Here is a 17,840-nt window from a genome sequence, read left to right on the forward strand (position 1 = left end):
CCGGAGCCCAGGTCTTTCCCACACGGCGCAGAGCCTCCGGGATCCCCGCCCCCGCCCCGCCCACCCGGGCCGCGAGGCTCCGCCCAGACCACGCCCCCACGTCGGAGCGGGTTTAAATCCAACTGGTAAGTAATCAACCGGCGGGCGGGCGGGCTGGTTGACACTGGTCGCCGCCGTCTGCGCTGGCCACTGGGAACCCTACTTGCCTTCTTAGAGCAAAGGCTTGCAGTGGGGGGTCTTTGCTGCTTGCTCAGTTTGTATTTTTCCCAGCTGATGGCTTTAAGAAGAAATTGGAAGGCATACGCCACCTGCCTTTGCAGAGATGAGAGAGAAAATAAGAGTTTGGTGTTTGTTGTGTTTCTTCTCCTCTTCTTTCCTAGAGTACCTGGAGAGGGAGGAATAGTCATTAGGTAGTAAACAGACGTTTGCTTCTTTTTTCTTTTCTTTTCTTTTCTTTTCTCTCTTCTCTTCTCTTCTCTTCTCTTCTCTTCTCTAGATTGTATTTCTTGCCAGAGGTCACAGAAAAGAATGTTTTGCTAGGACAGCTCAGTTTAGAGGTGTTCCTAGAACGGGAAAAAAAAGTTCACAGAAAGGAAACAGAATAAAACAGAACAAAGACTAAGTTGCTGGCTTGCTTTCAAGCCCTGCGCTCCATTTATTAGATGTCCCTGGAAGTTAGCACAAAGTTGATTTCATAATCTCTTTGTTTCGAATGTTACCAGGTCATCCGGTAGTGAGAGAAAGCATTCAGCTCTCCTTGTTTTTCTTGGGGCTAGGGGACATAGGGATTGTCTAATTGTCCTTAAATTAAAAACAAATTAGCAGAGGCCCCTCCTAGATGTATTTCCTATTTGCTGGTTTACAGAAGGAAGTGACAGGAGAGGAGCATTGCCTATTAACCTTCACTACCAGGGGACACTTCCTCCATGCTGATTTTGCTTTTTGTTTCTTTGTGTATGTGTGTTTTGTGTTTTGTTTTGTTTGTACCTAAGATGCAGGTTACCAAAATGTTCTTTGTCTTTTAAAAAAGAATATGTCTAGATTGGAGTGGGGGTGGGGCATTGTTAATAGACAAGCTTAGGCAGTCACTGGAACACCAGACTAATGCGTGGTGGAATTAAGAATGCAATTTAAGACCTCTTCTACCCTGTTTTCCATCACTGTTTCTTTTAACTAAATTTTTCCAGGTAACGCTATTATTTATTCAGTGTGCATACCAACCAGTGGAAACAGGCATATACTAACGCTACTGCGATCCTTTTTAGTTTGAGAGAGAGAAAAAAAAAAAAAAATCAATCTACTTAGGTCCTTTTGAGCCCGAACGATCAATATTGGTGGGGCTGTGATGGAAGTTAGTCCTTCAGCAAGTCTAAAATCACAGTACAAGTTAGACCAAAAAGAGACTTCTGTGTGCCTGCTGTGAAGATTAAATTTAAATATTTTCTGAACAGCCTGAGGCACATGTTCTGAGGTGCTGCTGTTACCTGAAAGCTTTGTGTCAATGTAGGTACCCATTTTATAGGGAGGGGTTAGGCTTCTAGAGGCAATGGTGACTCATCCCATGTCTATTAGACTGGGAGACTTGTCTTATACACCACACGTTCATTGTACAAGTTCAACAGGCACCAGCAGTGATAAGGCCACTTTGCTCTTAGCTGCTACTGGGTAGGTAGGTTGGCTAGGGATGGGAGAATCCATAGAAGGATGCGGTGGTATGACAGTTTGCTGCCAGCACTTTGGGACAAAGATCTAATAATTAGGAAACCACACCTCGTTGTCTAGATGTCTGTCCCCTTGTCTTGAGGAGCTCTGTTCAGGTATGTGATAGTGGCTCAGCAATGTTTCTTCAACTGACCAACTATAAAGTCTCAGAGAAAACTTGTGCTGAGTCATTTTTATATCCCAATGCTTGCTTGGTACTTAGTAAGTGCTCAATAAATGCTTGATGGATGCATTGCTGGAACCTTGGCCATCACCTGCCTCCTGGGTAGCTTCTGTTAATTCCTGTTTGGGGGTCCCAACTGCCATCTGATCATCTTGGTCAGAGGTTGTATAGGGCTCCCAAACATACTTTGCTCATCTCCAATAATCATTTAATTAATTACACTTGGGAAATCTCATGTTTCGATTTCCAACTTCACTTGAAAAAACTATATGAGCCCATCAGGCCCACGTTCCACGATAACATCAAAGAGCTAGAACTAAGTGATGGTTGCCTTGGAGACAAGATGTAGACTCCAGTTGGCCCCAGTCCTGTCTTACCACCTCACCTACCTGGTTCCTTGATCGACCCGGAGAATCTCTGTGTTGGCCATCTCTGCCATTCAAATTCTACCACTATCCCTTTTATCACTTCATTATATATAATTCAGCAGTGGATCATATACCACCTGGTATTATTCTTTGATTCATGTACTTAAAATGTCTTTTCTAGGGAGAGCTTGATTGAAAACATGTTTCTTGAAGACCTACTAGGTACCTCCTTGTCTTACCCACCACATATTCATTCTACAAGTTCAACAGGCACCAAACCAGGTTTTATACATATTCATGTCCCCATGGAACTCAGTGTAGTGGAGGAGACAGAGAAATAAGTAGACTTCTTAGGACAGTATGACATGTCCTGAAGGAAGAGGAAGTAGAGGGTGCTGAGAAGTTTCAAGGCATGTGGGTGTAAAAATGAGTGTCAAAATGCCTGCCATCAAGGGTGTTGGACTCATGGGGGTGACACAACCCTAGATTAATAATGACAATGACCAGTGAGCTCTTGACTCTATTATTCTATTAAATTTAGATAGGCTAGATGACTTCTCCCAGCAAGCGGGACAGTTTCACAGGTCCCATTGACTTCGAGGCTTGTGCTCATAACCACTTTGTTTTAAGATTTGACAAATTCTTGAGTTTTGCTGATTTTACTGGGCACCAGAGACAAAACGCAGTAGAAAAAGTCCTTTCTCTGATGGCATTTATACACTGACAGGGGGAGGGGTGGCAAGTAAGTCAATGAATTAGGATTTCTGAGAGATAAGGGCCATGAAGAAACTAAAATAGGCTAATGGGATTAACTGTGGCTACAGAGAGGCTGTTGGGGTGGTGACCTACTTTGGATAAGATGGTCAGAGATGGACTCCTGCGGAAGGGGAACTTGAGCTGGCCTTGGCATTCCCTTCACATTCCTAACCAAGGTGGGAAGGAATTGGGATGTTCGGGAGAAAGAAAGGAGCCAGTGAGCAAGGGGCTGGGTTGGGAGGTACAGTCAGAGAGGTGGGAGGCTTTCAAGTTTGAGGGCCCTTGGAAAATGGACCAGAAAAGTATGGGAGAGGATGCACGTCCAGTAGAGGGGCCAGGCTGCGTGAGAAAAGGCACTCCATGTGAATGGAGCCTGGCAGGCAAAGGATGAAGCCCTGTGAAGGCATCTTCCCAAAGAGCAGCCACTCACTGAAGACATGTTCATTGCATTTGGATTCTCAGCCACACCATAGCTTCATCCCCCCAGCCCGGCAGTGACCCAAAATGTCACATCCCACACACCTTCTTGGAGGAGGCGCTCAATAAAAACAAGCTGTGTTGAATGCCAGTTAGTCACTCTCACAGTATCCCTGTCCAGAGCAGCAGGGAATAATCGAGAGCTGACATTTCTACCTGACAAGGCATGGGCACAGACTCTGCAGGTGTAGTGGTTTGAATGGCTCACTCCAAGAATGTAGAAAACAGGAGCACGAGGGCAGAATTATCTGATTAGGCAGCCTGGAACTCTGCCTGTTCCCCCGGGCTGGGCCCCAGGCTTACAGTGGCAGCAGATAGCTGAGAGAATTTGCTGGAAAACAGGTTCCTCCACACCTTCTTATTTGGGGAAACTCCCAGACTTACCTGCACCTGTTACCCACTGCTGAGGTTTTGTTGAGATCGTAAGAAGTGAGCGGTAGCAGAATGGAAACAGGTGACCTGGGCTGGCGTCCTGTTTGCCAGGTATATGACCTTGGAGCCTCTGTTCTCCATTTGGCCTCCTTTCCCAGTCTCTAAAATGGGGCTGTTGCTACTCCTTGTCTTATGAATCCTCCAGTGAGACCGTTTATGTGGAAGTACCTTGTAAACCCTAAAGACTGTGGAGATGCCAGGCATTATTCACACATCATGTAAGAGCCAGATGATGATTTTAACATGGGGAGGAAAAGGATAACCATTTGTCGTGGGAATGGTCTTCCTAAATTTCCATACCAATCCTGTGTTTTCACATTTCCCAGATGAGCACTCAAAGGCCCAGGGATCTGAATCTTGCTGACTGTGAGAGAAGCTGGATTCAAATCCAAATCCGGCTGGTTCCAAGTCTACTTTCCATGCTGCATCAAGCTGCCTGAGGAACACCAGCATATACGTTCATTCAGACATTGGCCAGGGTGTGGGCTGGTATGTCCTCTGGATGTAGAGTGACCACCTCGTCCTGGTGTGCCTGAGACGATCCCTATGTTAGCACGGGAAGTCCCGTATCCTAGGCAAACTGGGACAGTTGGCTGCCCTACATGGATGTCATTGCCCTCCCTGAATCAAGGGCGTCCGTGGGGTGTTGCCGGGGGTGGAGCAGGGATGGGACAGGAGCAAGGTGAGTCAGGTGTTTTAGTCCAGACCTACCTCACAGAGGTGAGGTTGTATACACACAGCAGCAACTGCAAGAGCAGGGCCAGCCCATGAAAAAGACAACACAGATAACCTGCTTTGGCATTCATTCTTTTTTCTCTTTTTGTAATGGGCTCCTCCGCAGGAGGCAAGGGCTGGGTCTCTCTCCCCCTGTGAGCTGCTCTTCCCACCCTCCTAGGCTGGCTCTCTTGGGCTTTAAAACCTGCAGGAGTTTTGCACTTTAACTGAATTATTCCTTGACCTTCAGATTAAGGAAGGAATCACAGAGGCCGCCTAGTGGGAGTGGCATCCTTTTCCTCGGCTCCCATATTTTATTTGCGTCCCCTCCCCCCACCCCGCCCCCAGACAATCAGAGCGGGGTCTCCCCAGCAGGCTGGGCCACAGCTAGTCTGCCCTGTGGGTAGGTATGAAGACCAGATGCCCCCGAGAAGGACTCTGGGGCGGCTACCCACCCCACCCACCCCAAACCATCAGCTCTCCGTGCATTCATTCACCCTGTGGCCAAACTGCGAGGAAGCTTTGAATCCTTTTTCCAGAAGAGGGCTCACCAGTGGGAAAACACGGAGGCCTGTCCCCCCCAGATCCTTGCTGTTTTGGGAGGCCCCTGACAACATACTGTTGATGTTGAACCGGAGAGTTTGATTTGTGCTCGGGAGTCTGAGCTTGTAGCTGGGCTCCTGCAGAAGCCTCATGAAAGATGCATTTCACCAGGCGGTTCCAGGGGAGAGACTGGCTTAAATTACAGCTCCATAAATCCAAATATTGGCATCTCTGCAAATCCAAATGTAGAGATTTCAAAAAAAGTCTAAATTCTAAGAATCTTATTTTGCACTTCTTGTGCAAAATGGGGAGGATGAGATATTTAGAGAGGAGACAAGGCTGTCAATAATGAGAAAAGCTTTAGCACAGCGAACCCAACCCCCTTTTCTTTCCTTGGGCATTCTTCATGCTTCCAGGGAAAAGGGATGACATGAGAGAGGAAGGCAGCATTTGTTCAGCTTGGCTTTTTTCAGGACAGATTAGGGGGACCACCCACCCAGGATTTGGGGCACAGGGCTCAACAAATCTGGTTGGTCAATTTCTGTCTGCTTTCCCCAAGCCACTTCTAGGCCTGGGACCAAGGGAACCCCATGGGGAACTCACCCCACTATAATCTGTTCACAACCCAGCAGCCCCCAGCAATCCCATGAGACTATGAGCCAAACCAGATCACTCCTTTGCTCAAAACCCTCCTGTGGCTCCCTATCTCCCCTGGAGAAGGGCCAAAGTCCCTAAAATAGTCCCGAAAGCCCTGGCCCGCCTTCCCCATTACCTCTCTGGCACCTCTTCACGCACACCTCCAGACACACGGGCACCTTACTATTCCTCTCCTGTGATGGGCATGCTCCTCTCTCACAGCCTTAACATTTGCTGTTCCTTCTACCTGGAACATTTCCCCCCAGATATCTTCATGGTGTGCTAGGTCTTAACTCAGATGATAGCTTCTTCGTATGCCTTCCCTGACAACTCTATTTAAAATTCCAGATGGCTTCCCATACATACCCCTTATTCTTTCCTGATCAATTTCTTGATCACTCAACTCATTTGTCACCTTTTAGGATTCTACTTTAATTTCTCTGTTAATTATTTTTGTTTATTACCTCTCCTAATTAGAGCATAAGCTCTATGAAGTCAGGGATCCTTGTTTTGTTCACTGAGGTATCCCCAGCTTCCAGAACTGTGTTTGACACATGGAAAAGATTGTTCTTAATTTAGAGATAAGCAATTACTTATAAAATTTACTAAACACCTATGTGTGCCAGGCACTCTACAAGAGTTGAATTTCAGAGGGATTAAGAAGTTAAGCACAGGTAATGCAGCTAATTGCACCAAGAAATTATAGCTCTGTCCTGTTCAACATGGTAGCCACCTGTCCTATGTGGCTATTGAGCACCTGAAATGTAACTGGTCTGAACTGAAATGGGTTGTAAATGTAAAATGCACACCAATCTTACACTATGACAAAAAATTTAAATATCTTACTTTTTTTTTTTTTTCTGAGTGATTACATGTTGGAATTGTGATATCTTAGATCTCCTGGGTTAAACAAAAGATATTTTTTACAGAGCCCGGACACCAGCCATTGACATTACTGAGCATGTGCTACTCCCTGCCAGCTAAGCAACCTTCTGAGAGGCATCTGGGGACTCACATAAGACATGCTTACAAAGAATACAAATTGACTTAATAATTATATTTCCTTTTGTCAATCAGTAAGCTGAGAGGTGAGGGGCTGGCTTTATGCCTCTGACTCTGTGGGCTAAGTCCCTCCACTGTCCATGAGTTGTCAGAGTTGGTTTCTGAGCCTTTGAGCTTGATGATTACATACACCTCAAACGATGGAGAATTCACAGAGGTGGTAGTAAACAAACAAATAAATAAGATCCTAGCAGCTAACGTCTGTGAGATGCTTACTATGCATAGCACCATTCTAAGACCTTCACCTACGAGGTAGGCATTATTATCATTATCCTCAAGGATCTTGCCCATGGCAACACAGCTAGTGCCTTGCGGAGTCAAGAGTCAGACATAAAACAGTGCCACAGAGTAGGGGTAACCTCGAGCTAGCTGCCCAGCAGGCCCAGATAGTAACCAGTATGGCAGAGTTCCTTTGTCTTCATACTCCACGTTCCCCCTGGTCCCACCTGTGGGTGATGAGGCCCTCACCTGTTACCTTTGCATTCATTCATGAATCTGACTCTTTGTCACCCTTCCGACATCATGTCCTCTCAGTTTCCCACTTACCCACTACGTATGTCCCAGCCACGTCAGTCCTTGGTTTCCTGTCAACACCAGGCTTGTGATTACCTCAGGCCTTGACAGATCCATTCCCTGGGCCTGGAATGTTCTAGAATTCCACTCTAAACAAAGCTAAATCCTTTGTCTTCTTTATGCCTCCAATTAACTCAAGTCCTTAGAGGGGGGTTTGCTAACTAGCTTGTTACACACCTCACCCTTCCTCAGCTTGTTTGTTTCCTACATAACACTTATTACAGTAGTGATTATATTTGCTTATTTCATCATTGCCTGTGTCTCAAGGAATCTAGACTGATGTGTCACTATTGAACCCTCGTCGTCCAGTATAGTGTCCTACACACAGTAGATGCTTAACAAATATGTGCTGAGTAAATACACCCTTCTTTGGATTAGCCTGATATTCTCATTTGGTGTGACTCAGGAGAAGCATTTCTTCCAAAAAATGATTTTGAGTTTCAAGTGTGTGTTCAGTTTGTAAAACCCAGGTGTGAAGGGGAACCAGGAAGAAGTAGATGGAGTAAAATGGGTGAAGTAGGAGAAATAGAAAAGAAAAGAAAAACAAAGAAAGGAATACAATAAGGACCTATTAAGGAGAACAAATATCAAGAAAGGGTTTTGCTAAAGTTCACGGCATTGGGGTTGATTGCCAGTTTGGTGGCTGAGTTCTCGAACTAGACTACGGGAGCGAAAGATGGGATGGAGTTCTCCCTCTACATGGTGAGGACCCACCTGCGGGCTAGCCCTGCCCTGGGCCCTGTGGCAGGGGCTGAATGTGCACTGCTCCACATGGCGGTGAGCCCCTGTGCCTGGCAGTGCAGCTCCAGGAATCCATATTGAATGCCTACTTTATGCCATCCGTTGTTCTCCCTTGCTATGCAGAGGGAACAAAACCTAATATTTGCCCTTCGGATGCTCACGGCTCCATCACACCAACTAGCATCTACTGAACAGCTCAGGAGGTATTTAGTAAACTTTTTTTTTTTTTAAGTAACGGGTTAATGAATGCATAGAATTAAGCCTTTGTCTTCAGAGTCCTAAACGCAGTTGGGGATGCCAGACGAAGTATATTTAGAGACTGAGCCCAAAGGATAAGTCATATAAGCTTATATAGCTATGTTTACCTAGCGTTTGCAAACTGGAGAAGCTATAATCACTCCGTACATAGCTATTGTAGGGGAGGAAGCAACTGATTTTGCTCTACCTGTCTTAGGTTCATTGGCTGGGGTCCTCAAATTAGACTGGCAAATGACAGATTAACAAGAGAAAAACAAATAAAAGCTTATTAACGTGTGCTTCACGCATCTACACAGGAGTGCTCTGTGATGAGTAGATCAAAAGGGTGGTTGGAACCTGGGCTTGTATAACATCTTAGCAAAGTATAGTAATTTTGTAGAGAAGTGACGTGACAAAGAAAAAGGACTTTGAGCTTCTAGGGAAAGCAAATTGTGGGAAGGCAAATATATGGGGAAACTAATGGAAATTTCCTCAGTGCCATCTTAACTCCAGTGGTACAGGAAGTGGGGAAAGGGGACACCTTAACGAGGGGGATTTATGTTCTGTTTTCAGGCAGAGAGGTAGAGGGCAGAGAACTTTTCTTATATCTGCTTCTTCTCAGTTGCTTTCAACTCAATCCTTGTGCCAAAGTGACATCTTTTGGGACAGTGTGTTATACTACTCTTTACTATGAACTAGCAAAATGATGAGATCCTATCTCTGAGGTAGCAGGAGAATTCATTCTGTGCCAGGGACTGTGGTAATTTTGTAATCATTATCTGGTTAACCCTTCTCACAACCTCACAGGGCAGGTTCTATCAGGAGTCTAATACTCACTGTATAGCTGAGGAAAGTGCACCATCTAAAGGGACCCGTCCCTATCACGGAGCTGGCAAAGCAGCCAACCAACAGAATATGGACCGAGACAGGTCTGAATACAAGTCCCACTGGACCCGGAACCCCGGTGCTCCAACCACTATTTGCCCCACTGATGTGACAACAACAGGAAGGAGCTTCTTGGTAAGGCAAAATGCACCCCTTAAGTGTTTCTTTCTCCTCTTCCTCCTCCTCTAAGTGGGGCATGCTTTACCCGGAGCAGCTAGCTCAAGGTTTTCAGACTGGTTTCTTAGGATTTAGCACACCCATACTGATTTCAGTAGCAGCCTGATCGAAGTTGGCCCCACTGGGAAAAGGAACCTGAACTTTCTATATCAGGATAGCCCAGGGAGAGGCAAAAAGAAACAACCTGGGGACCCTGACTAATTTGACAAATGAACGTATTACTGTGGGAGGGTCTGAGTCATTAGAGCTTTGGGGACATGCCAACTATGATAAATAAATTGGATTTCAGCGTGCTGTACCGAATCGCTACATCCCCGTAGGCACTTCAACACGACACCAAACCTGAGCGTGAAGAAGTCTGCCATTTTGGCAAGGTCGAAAAGATTCCCATTTCCAGCTGGCAAATTTCCCTCACCTCGTGATTTACAAATTCCTGCCCAAGTGGTCAGGGACTGGATCAACATTTACCAATACTGTACTCAGCCTCTTTCCTTCCATTGTCCACAAGCCCCAGGGGCTCTTCCCTCCTGGGTCATTATGTAAATGAGTTACTGGCAGAATATGACAGCCTTTAACTAGGAACACTCCACCTTGACCATCTCTAGTTAGCTGGATTTCTGCTTAACCGAAGGTTAAATAAAATCTGCTTTGTTTCCTTCCTTGTTATTGAAAATCTTCCTAAACTGTGTTAGTTCACCTACCTGCCTAAGTTTCTGGAGTAGAATACAAATAATTACATTTTTGCTTGGTGATCGCACATCTTGCGGTGCCTCGGGGCACTCTTCTTGCCTCGTGGTTAGGATTAAAATCTCCATGTAGTTGTAGACTTTTGTGGGAAATTGGGTGCCAACTCTCCTTAGTTGAAAAGAAATTAATTTAGTTTTATTAAGAGAAACACAGCATCTTGCCTTCCCGGTGCCTAGCAGAGTGTCAGGGGTATTTTTCTCAAAAATGCTGGTGGAGTCATTGACTACCTGCTATGAATTTATTTCTTGCAGATTCCCTCCCCCCCCCCCCCCCCCAATAATAATTGTATCTGGTCTTTATTGATTGCTAATGGTAGTTCCAGGTGTTGCACTAAGCCCTGTGCATGCTTTACAGCATTTCACCGCATTTTGCCACACGGTGGGTGGGCTTTCTTCTACAGATGAGGAAAAGGAGCCTCAGAGAGGTTGAGTGACTGGGCATATGTTCTAAAACTAGTAGGAAGGCACAAAACAGAATTCACATTACTTGAGGGGTTTTATTTATGGATGGCAGTTTTCCTCTCCATGAGAGACTAGATATGCCAGAACTGCTCCAAAAACCACAAGAAAATGGAACCTATGAGAAGCGAAATTGAGGTGGGGAAGACAGACATTTATCCCATGGTCCTAGACTTCCCATCGATTGGGGAGTCAGTACAGTTTTGTAATTGCGAGAAGGAATTTTCCCATTATCTGTGGGGAAGGACCAGGCTGTTTGTTTTGTTGGCTTGCTTTGTTTATAATTTCTAACTTTTTGTGCATGGTACCTTTGCAAAAGAACATAGATACCAATTACCAGAAGAATGAAGTAAAAATAATAACAGGAGTACAAGCCCTAGTTTTTAAAAAGTGATTATTAGATTTACAGATATGCAATAGTTGTCAAATAGTTATAGAATTTCGAGTGGTTCACTCCCAGTTTTTGTTCTTTCCCTGTGGACAGGTAACAGTTGGTGGACCTGCTCCCATTCCACTTTAGAGTGCTGATGGGGTTTTGGAGTGATGGGGGTCCGGACCTGATGGCCAAGAAAGAATTCTTGAGACGTCTTTGGTGCAAAAAAGGTGATTTTATTAGAGCAGGGGACAGGACCTGTGGGCAGGAAGGGCTGCACTGTTTATATCTTATAGAGTTGGGGGAGGTGAGGTCAAAAGGGGGGCCTCCAGAGGGACTTTTTTTTTTAATGTTTATTTATTTTTGAGAGAGATGGGGACAGAGTACGAACGGGTTAGGGGCAGAGGGAGAGGGAGACACAGAATCCGAAGGAGGCTCCAGGCTCCGAGCTGTCAGCACAGAGCCCGACGTGGAGCTGGAACTCACAAACCGTGAGATCATGACCTGAGCCAAAGTCGGACGCTCAACCGACTGAGCCACCCAGGAGCCCCTAGGGGGACTTTCTTATGCTACAGGAGACTCAAAAGACATCAGAGGCCTAGCTATTGTGAAGCTAAGTGTGTTTTTCCTCTAGTAAGGCTTTAACATTATGATGGTAGGGAGTTCCCGGAGAAATGTTATACTCTGTATTTGCCTCGAGTATTTGTCAATGGGCTGCAGTTATAAGGAAATTTAATTTTACCTGACCCTTCCTTCTTGCCTTTTTCCCCATATCACTAGGGAGGGGAACGTGGTGTTGGGGCTCCAGAAACTGAGTCTACAGGTGTCTAGAGATTAGGCTAGTGATAGGATTGTCTTTTTCTTGTAATTCACTAAGATATTTATAAACTGATGGAGACTCCTGTCTTGCAAGACTGTGATCTCGATCAGTTAATCATTTGGGTTTTTTCCCCTTTCCTTTGTTCTTGGGCAGCGGGAGTGCCAGAGGAATATCACATATACCACACCTGGGTGTGGGGGTGTTATTAGCTGTGCTTTGCCCCTAGCTTGCCTCTGCTCCCTCATCAGTGCTGGGTCAGACTGCCCCTCCTCCCAGTGTGTGGTCTTTCACCTGGCAGCATGGTCCTCACCTGGGAGCTGAGCTCATTGGAAATGCAGGCTCTCAGGCCCCCAGGCCCCCACTTCCTAGTCCACCTACTGAATCAGAACCTGCAGTTTAGCAAGGTCACCAGGCGATTCTTGTGCACGTTAGCATGTAGGAAGCACTGTCTCAGAACATAGGCTCTGAAGTCTGACCACCTGCTTTCATCAAGCTCTTATCTCTTACTTCTGTGTGACCCTGGGCATCTCACTTAACCTCTCTGTGCTTCAGTTCCTTAGTGTGAACAGTGTACCCCTCTCTGGGCTACTGTGAGCCCTGCCAGGTAATACACGTGGAGAGTTAAAGCCAGATGAGCTGAGCCCTACTGAGCCCTGCATTGTAAGGTAATGGCTCTGGAGCTATTGTTATTGTTAATGATTAAAAAAAAATTTTTTTTTCTAAGCCAGCCTATTGTCTTTGAGGCCTAAGCATCCAGGCCAAGGACGTTTACTTTGATGGTTGATAAGGGAGCATATGGCAAGCAGAGGGCAAAGCGCAAGCCAGCACTGCTGCCTACCCGCCTCCCCCGCCACCCCCCCCCCGAGGGTGAAATATATGTGATATTCCTCAGTCACTCCCGCTGCCTAAGAACAAAGGAAAGGACAGAAAATAAATGGTTAAACTGATAGGAGTCTCTTTTTCAGTTTACAGATAATTGAGTAAAGGGCAAGAAAAAGGCAATCTTATCCATAGCCTAATCTCCAGCAACCTATAGAATCCGTTTCCTGGAGCCCTAATAACACCCTCATCAAGATGTAAGGGGGTTTGAGTGCTGGCCATGGTGATGCGGAAACAAAGGCAAATGAAAAATGAAATTTCCTTACTGCCTACAGCCCATTGACAAGTCCTTGAAACAGGCAGAGTGACCTTCCTCTAGGAGCTCAGCTGCCTCGATGATGACACTTTGCTAGGGGCAAAAGGGAATTTTAGCTTAACATTATCCTGACCCCCCTAGGATCCTGTGAGTCTCCTCAAACACATAAAAATTCCTTTGCAAATCTCCTTTATCTTTAACTCCCAAGTATATGCTGGCAATTATACTCCATGCATATGGCCCCTGATATACATCTGAAGGGTCTCATGACTGAGGTTTTACTAAACAGTAATAAATGACATTTTCCTACCAACAGCTAGCTTCTCAAGGTCCTAGAAACCTTGCTTCCAAAATTCCTTACAGACTTACACTGTCCCTAACCCCCTCTGAACCTGAAGCTATATAGAAGAAAGAAAGCAGCTCTTTCTGTCCACAGGTCCTGTCCCCATGCTTTAATAAAGTCACCTTTTGCACCAAAGACATCTTCAAGCATTCTTTCTTGACCATCGGCTCCGAATCCCACCATCACCCCAAAACCCCGTCAACGGTCACATTTTTTTTTAGCTGTATGGCCCCCTTCCCCTGTTTGATCTATGTTATTTAAATGGCCGCTGAGGCCATTTAAAACCCACTTGGACAGGTTCTTCACCCCACTCAGGACCATCTGTTCATACTAGCCCCCATCCTGAACAAGTAAGACTACAAGGGGCCCTGCAAACTGGGAAATTCTGGTTTCCCAGAAGGTTGAGGGCAGATCTCACTGGGGCTTGGTGGCACTCTCTGGGTCAGGGACCCATGGCAGTTCAGCTGGGAGAGAGGACACACGCTCTGCTCTGCCTGGTGGGATTTCTGTCAGGTTTCAGAGTCACGGCTGGATTGCCTTCTTTTCTTCTGTTATCTCTACAGATGAAAACCAGCGTGTCCACTGGTGAGGCTAACGTTCCTGTGAGCTGGGGCCAGGAAAAGGCAGCAGACAAAGGGAACAGTCAGCCAAGTAGAGTTTGCTGGAGATTTACGTGGAAACCTCCTCACAGAGGCAGTGCTGCTGGATTTATAACGAGGGTGAGATAATTTGTTCTTGTGTGCTAAGATAAGGGTAAACAAATTTCATGCTGTGATGTAAGCCCCTATCTGCAGAAGTCAGGAAAGATTCCCTGCCCTGCCGCCGAATCGCGTGCTTGACAAATTATCCTCAGAGGCTTATTTCTCTGGAGACTTCATCTAGCGGTCATGCCCGGGCCTGAGTATGAAAGGTGGAAGGACCGGCCTGGGTGCAGAGGAGGGGGACTCTTGTGTTCCTGTGCATCTGGAAGCCCAGAAATGAAAGTGACCACAGCGCTGCGGTGGCATTGAGTAGCTCTGTGGGATCCCTGGGCGTGATTGAGGAGACATGCCTGGAAATGTGAGTTTCTGTTTCACCTCGTGCTTGGCCTTGGTGCAGCAGTCACGTACGCCCTGGCTCTCCCTTTACAACGTCAACGGCAAGTAGGTAAGTGTCCGGTGTTCCTAGTTGCTCATCATACCTCCAGGGAAGGAAGCCTTCACTGGGCTCCAGGAACTAGTTGGCTGTCTCTCCCATACCTTCCACTTCTTTTTTTTTTTTTTTTTAAGTTTATTTTTGAGAGACAGAGCATGAGCGGGGGAGTGGCAGAGAGAGAGGGAGACACAGAATCTGAAGCAGGCTCCAGGCTCTGAACTGTCAGGACAGAGCCCGATGCAGGGCTCGAACTCATGGACCGCGAGATCATGACCTGAGCTGAAGTCGGATGCTCAACCGACTGAGCCACTCAGATGTCCCTTTGTTTATTTTTTACAGACAGAGAGAGAGAGAGAGTGTGCATGCATGAGTTGGGGAGAGGGAGAAAGAGAATCTTAAGCAGCTTCCATGCCCGGCATGGAGCCCAACACGGGGCTCCATCTCAAGACCGGGAGATCATGACCTGAGCCAAAATCAAGAGTCTGATGCTTAACTGATTGATTGAGCCACCCAAGCACCCCATTTTTTCTGTTTGTTTTTGAACCTCTTTAAAAAACATTGCGGTGCAACTTAAAATTTGGAAAGCTTATTATTCTACAGTGTACATTATTTAGTGTTTTGCATATATATTTTTTATAATCTTAATTATTCTGTATGTAATTATTATCATCCCCTTCCCAGATACTCAGACTGAGGCCCCAGAACCAAGAAAACACAGCTCTTGTGTAGCAAAGCCCAAGCTGATCCCAGTGTCCTGAGCCAGGGTATATTGCTATCCGTGTGCCTTTGGGCATTTCCCTGGGCCTGGACCTGCCTCTCATTTTCCCCAACTGTAAAACATGGGGAGAGACAGATTAAGATCCCATCAGCTGCTCGTCAGTGGCGTCAGAGGTGCAGGAGGAGGAGGTGTGCAGTCAGGCAGACTGGGCTTCAAGGCTTGAGCAACGTCACGTGTGAGTCCCCAGTACACAGCCTTGGGTGTGAGAAAAGTGAATAGGGAGCCAGTCAGTAGCACAGGGCCTTCAAGAGGCAACTCATCCCGGAGCCTAGAAGTCTAACCTGCAACGGATGAGTGACCAGGCCGGCGTTGGTCTGATTTTAAAGATGGCGTGGTCTTAAAGATGGCGTGGTCGTGTTTGTGGGTTTGCAGAGTAAGGCACACACACGTGCACACTCATGCACACACAGATACAATCATCAAGAGAGTGTGTGTAGCCAGAGACACAAGAGACGTAGGATAAGATTCTTTTACGTTGCAGATGATATCATCCAAACTCGCCGGCATCCCCATAGAGGACTTTGAAGATTACGAATGTCTTCTGTTACTCAGTCTTCCTCTGCCCATGCTTTCCATATTCTTGGTGCAGACGGTATGTATAATATATTACTTTTTTGGAAAACAGAGTAATGTATATGTGTGTGTATATATACGTATATATATATGCGCATATATATATATATATATATACATATATATATATCACTATATATTTTTTCCCCATGATTTTTCCTTACGTAGACTATTCTGAAAGTTCATTCACAAAGCTGGGAAGCATAGTTGCCTCTGGGTAGGGATCTGAGTGCCAGAGGTACGAAAGAGAATAATTTTGCATAATATCCTCTTTTATATTTTTTGCATCTTTTAATCATGGATGCGGATTCCTTATTCAAAACAGTAAACTTAAAGAAAAAATAAATTAAAAAATAAACTGTGGTCAAGTGTCTGTCTTACACTCCGCTGTTCCTGAACTGGTTCCTCCGAGCAGATGATTGTTTCTGAATGTGATTAACTCGCAAAGTATTTATAATACAGTTAAAGGCTGTTTAGGGTTCATCAGAAAGAAGTAGACTGAAGGAAGGCCCCTGAGGTGCGGAGGATGGAAATGCCCTAGAGGGGGGCTGTTTCTCCCACCTCAGCCAGGAAAGACCAGACCACTGGGGCGTGATGAGTGCCGGTAATTCCAGAAAATCAGTTAAGAAATGAGGTGGACTCTTCGTCTTGGCACGTGGCTGGAAGGGGAGTATTTAGTAGGAGCATTGGGAGATTTGAACTGGACTTATGGAACTTCTTTTTTAGTTTTGAAAGTAATTTGGCTGCAGGTACCAAACATTTGTTGCTGGACTGACCTGTGGCCACAGAACCAAGGTGCAGGCTTTAAAGGCAGAGTTACCTGGCTGTATTTAATACCTGCCCTGGGCCGGATGGTGGGTAGGCATTTTGCCGGTCTTAAACAATCCTAACAAGTAGTGAATTTTACCTGCGAATGAACTTAAGACCATAACGAAGTTAGGGGTTAATCAGCTGGCCCCGGATGTCACAGCTAATATAGCAGACTCACAATGTGACACCAGATTCTCTTTGATTCCAAACCCTAGGCTTTCCCCGATACTGTCTAAAGAAAAGGAGCTTGGGGTGGGGGTGGGGGGGCGCCTGGGTGGCTCAGTCGGTTGAGCGTCTGACTTCCCTTCAGGTCATGATGTTGTATGGGTTCAGGCCCCACATTAGGATCTGTGCTGACAGCTCAGAGCCTGGAGCCTGCTTCGGATTCTGTCTCCCTCTCCTTCTGTCCCTCCCCCATCTGTGCCCCCTCTCTCTCTCTCTCAAAAAGTAAATAAACATTGAAAAAATTTAAAAAAGAGAAAAAAAAAGGAGCTCGGGCTATTGTCTTATTATATTGGCAAATATTTATCATGAGGTCGTGGTTCTCAACCCTGGCTACATCACAATCACCAGCAAGCGTTGTTCGAACACTTGTTGCTAGCCCCCATCCCCAGAGCTTTGGGTTCCATAGGTTTGGGGTAGGGCCTGGGAATCTGCATCTCTAACAAGTTCTCAGGTGATGCTGATGCTTCTAGTTTGGTGACTCCTCTTTGAGAACCACTGCCATAAAGAGACTAGAGTAGGGGGCTCAGAAAGCTTAACTGTTGAGTTGAGGATCAGATGTGATAGGAACAGGGCAATTTCATGCTGTTTATATTTCTTGCAATTATTTGTGTTTTTCTTTGGGTTTTAATGAAGTACTTTCTGAAAATATTTACCTATTTTTCCTGTTTTAAGGTGAAAGAGGGAAATGACTGTGTTGGCACATGAGCCAGAGAGAAGGGAGAGCAATGTACCTTAAAGGTACCTGGAGAGCCGACCACAGGACTCCGTAGGGGAAAGACCAGATCACTGATCAGGACTGGTCAGGTCACAAGTGACAGAAATCTAACTCCTTTCTCTTACAATCAGATTTGGCTGTGTGAAACAGCAGCTCACTTTAAACAGTGTCTTGAAACCAATTTTCTGTTTTTCTCGGACAACAATTCTGGAGGTAGATGGTCACTGTCATTGCCTTAGCGGC

General features: G+C 45.9%; 1 long non-coding RNA gene across 2 annotated transcripts; it reads left to right on the plus strand.

Annotated features, from left to right (window-relative positions):
- The first annotated feature begins 16 nt into the window (after nt 1-16).
- LOC109273144 (uncharacterized) lies at nt 17-16,867 on the plus strand. Of its 2 annotated transcripts, XR_002082848.2 has the most exons (5): nt 19-125; nt 9,232-9,444; nt 11,176-11,294; nt 13,926-14,081; nt 15,756-16,867. It is a non-coding gene; the product is annotated as an uncharacterized LOC109273144 (long non-coding RNA). The 2 variants fall into 2 exon arrangements; XR_008419880.1 differs by lacking the exon at nt 9,232-9,444 and having other exon boundaries at nt 17-125.
- The last annotated feature ends 973 nt before the right edge of the window (nt 16,868-17,840 follow it).

Source organism: Panthera pardus, unplaced genomic scaffold, assembly GCF_024362965.1.
Source record: "Panthera pardus isolate Hobbes unplaced genomic scaffold, ASM2436296v1 HiC_scaffold_7, whole genome shotgun sequence".
In the NCBI taxonomy this organism is placed as follows: Eukaryota; Metazoa; Chordata; class Mammalia; order Carnivora; family Felidae; genus Panthera; species Panthera pardus.